This window comes from Lissotriton helveticus, chromosome 8 (genome assembly GCF_964261635.1).
Source record: "Lissotriton helveticus chromosome 8, aLisHel1.1, whole genome shotgun sequence".
Classification (NCBI taxonomy): Eukaryota; Metazoa; Chordata; class Amphibia; order Caudata; family Salamandridae; genus Lissotriton; species Lissotriton helveticus.
This window is the reverse complement of record NC_136069.1, coordinates 1,449,702,681-1,449,705,887: the sequence shown is the minus strand read 5'-3', so window position 1 is coordinate 1,449,705,887 and position 3,207 is coordinate 1,449,702,681. Positions and strand designations below refer to the sequence as shown.

Sequence of the window (3,207 nt, the reverse complement as noted above, 5' to 3'; positions counted from 1 at the left end):
GAAGAGAACGTGGAGTTAAACGGAGGAGGAGGGTTGGTAGAGAGCAGCATATTAGCACACGAGAAGATAACATGGATTTAAGGAAGGAAGTATTTTGAAGAGAACAACATATTAGCACAGGAGAAGAGAATAGGGAGTTAGAGAAGGAGACGTGTTGAAAGAGAACAGCAGATCATCACAGGAGAAGAGAAGCAAAAGGGGATTTAAAGAAAGATTTGACTTGGATGAGAGCAGCAGATCAGCACTTGAGAAGATAACAGGGAGTTAAAGTATGAGGCGGGTGGAAGAGTACAGCAGTTCAGCACAGGAGAAGAGTAGCAGATTAGCACATGCAAAGAGACCAGGGAGTTAAAGACTGAGGTGGGTGGACGAAAGCAGCCAATTAGTACAGGAGAATAGAACAAGGAGTTAAACAAATACGGTATCACGGTCTCTGTACTGTACAAGAGTTGGACCATTTTGAGCGTCCCGAGCCTGAGGATACAAGACACTGACAGTGTGCATGTCATACAGTTATAGTATGCTTTGCCTAGTTTGTTCTTGTTTAGTGTTGGCACCATGGATCCTAATGGTGTCCACTATGTATATCTTAGATGGAGTGTCCATACTCATGATTCCAAAGGGGATGAAGGACGGAGCGTTTAGAGCTAATCAAACACTCATTCTCAGTCAACTGATCTGGGTTTAATCCATCACCATTCTTTAGCTCACTCCACCACCCCAGTTCAGACATGGCCATATGCAAATCAGTCTGACCCTGTGCCTCATGGGAACAGTCCAGCCCGAACTGCCAAACCATGTCTTCCATGGACTGGAAATAACCATCCTGGGTCCTATTTCGTATTCAAATTCCTCATCAGCCAGGCTATCTTGAATCCAGTGGTAGAGTGAGCAAGGGACCCACGTCTGGTCACACCCTGCCAACTTAGGGCAAACAAAGCGATACCAAAGGGGATGATGGACGGAGCGTTTGAGCAAATTGAACACTCACCCACAGTCAACTGATCTGGGTTTAATCCATCACCGTTCTTTAGCTCACTCTACCACCCCAGTTCAGACATGGGCCGGGCTCCGTCCATCATCCCCTTTGTCCGGGGTATTCGTATTGTGCCGCTAGAGGTGAAATTCTTGGACCGGCACAAGACAAACTAAAGCGAAAGCATTTACCAAGAATGTTTTCATTAATCAAGAATGAAAGTCGTAGTTTCGACCATAAACGATGCCGACTACCGATCCGGCGGCGTTATTCCCATGACCCGCCGAGTAGCTTCTGGGAAACCAAAGTCTTTGTGTTCCGGGGGAGTATGGTTGCAAAGCTGAAACTAACAGGAATTGACGGAAGGGTACCACCAGGAGTGGACCCTAGTTTGATTCCGGAGAGGGAGCCTGAGAAACGGCTACCACATCCAAGGAAGGCAGCAGGCGCGCAAATTACCCACTCCCGAGGCCCTGTAATTGGAATGAGTACACTTTAAATCCTTTAACGAGGATCCATTGGAGAACAAGTCTGGTGCCAGCAACCGCGGTAATTCCAGCTCCAATAGCGTATATTAAAGTTGCTCCAGTTAAAAAGCTCGTAGTTGGATCTTGGGTTCAAGCTGGCGGTCCGCCGCGAAGCGAGCTACCACCTGTCCCAGCCCCTGCCTCTCAGCACCCCTTGATGCTCTTGACTGAGTGTCCAGGGGGTCCGAAGCGTTTACTTTAAAAAAATTAGAGTGCTCAAAGCAGGCCGGTCGCCTGAATACTTCAGCTAGGAATAATGGAATAGGACTCCGGTTCTATTTTGTTGGTTTTCGGAACTGGGTCCATGATTAAGAGGGACGGCCGGGGGCATTCGTATTGTGCCGCTAGAGGTGAAATTCTTAGACCGGTGCAAGACCAACCAAAGCAAAAGCATTTGCCAAGAACGTTTTCATTAATCAAGAATGAAAGTCGGAGGTTCGAAGATGATCAGATACCGTCGTAGTTCCGACCATAAACGATGCCGACTAGTGATCCGGCGGCGTTATTCCCATGACCCGCCCAGCAGCATCGGGAAACCAAAGTCTTTGGATTCCGGGGGGAGTATGGTTTCAAAGCTGAAACTTAAAGGAATTGACGGAAGGGCACCACCAGGAGTGGAGCCTGCGGCTTAATTTGACTCAACGCGGGAAACCTCACGTGGCCCGGACACGGAAAGGATTGACAGATTGATAGCTCTTTCTCGATTCTGTGGGTGGTGGTGCATGGCTGTTCTTAGTTGGTGGAGCAATTTGTCTGGTTGATTCCTATAACAAACGAGACTCCTCCATGCTAACTAGTTACGCGACCCCCAGCGGTCGGCATCCAACTTCTTAGAGGGACAAGTGGCGTTCAGCCACATGAGATCGAGCAATAACAGGTCTGTGATGCCCTTAGATGTCCGGGGCTGCATGCGTGCTACACTGAACGGATCAGCGTGCGTCTACCCTTCGCCGATAGGTGCGGGTAACGCGCTGAACCCCGTTCGTGATAGGGATTGGGGATTGCAATTATTTCCCATGAACGAGGAATTCCCAGTTAGTGTGGGTCATAAGCTCGCGTTGCCCTTTGTACACACCGCCCGTCGCTGCTACCGATTGGATGGTTTAGTGAGGTCCTCGGATCAGCCCCGCCGGGGTCGGCAACGGCCCTGGCGGAGCGCCGAGAAGACGATCAAACTTGACTATCTAGAGGAAGTAAAAGTCGTAACAAGGCTTCCGTAGGTGTACCTGCGGAAGGATCATTAACGGCAGAGCGGCCCGTAGTTGTTTTGGAAGAGAGCAGCAGATTAGCATAGGAGAAGAGAACAGTGAGTTAGAGAAGGATTGCGAGGTGGAAGAGAGCAGCAGATCAGCAGAACAGAATATGGAGTTAAAGAAGGAGGCGGGTGGAAGAGAGCAGCAGATCAGCAAAGGTTTAAAAGAGGAGAACATGCAGGTTGAGAAGGAGGTGGGTCAGCAGCAGATCAGCACAGCAAAAGGATGTTGTTTGAAGAGAGCATCTAAGAAGCACAGCATAAGCGAACAGGGAGTTAAAGAAGGATGTGGGAGGAAGAGAGCAGCAGAGTAGCACAGGAGAAGAAATGAGGGAGTTAAAGAAGGAGGAAGGGTGGAAGAGTGCAGGGAGTTAATGAAGGATGTGGGGTGGAAGACAGCAGCAGATTAGCACAGCAGAAGATAACAGGGAGTAAAAGAAGGAGGTGGGGAG

General features: G+C 49.2%; 1 pseudogene; it reads left to right on the top strand.

Annotated features, from left to right (window-relative positions):
- Positions 1-2,058: 2,058 nt before the first annotated feature.
- Positions 2,059-2,738, top strand: LOC144774175 (18S ribosomal RNA; annotated as a pseudogene).
- Positions 2,739-3,207: the final 469 nt, after the last annotated feature.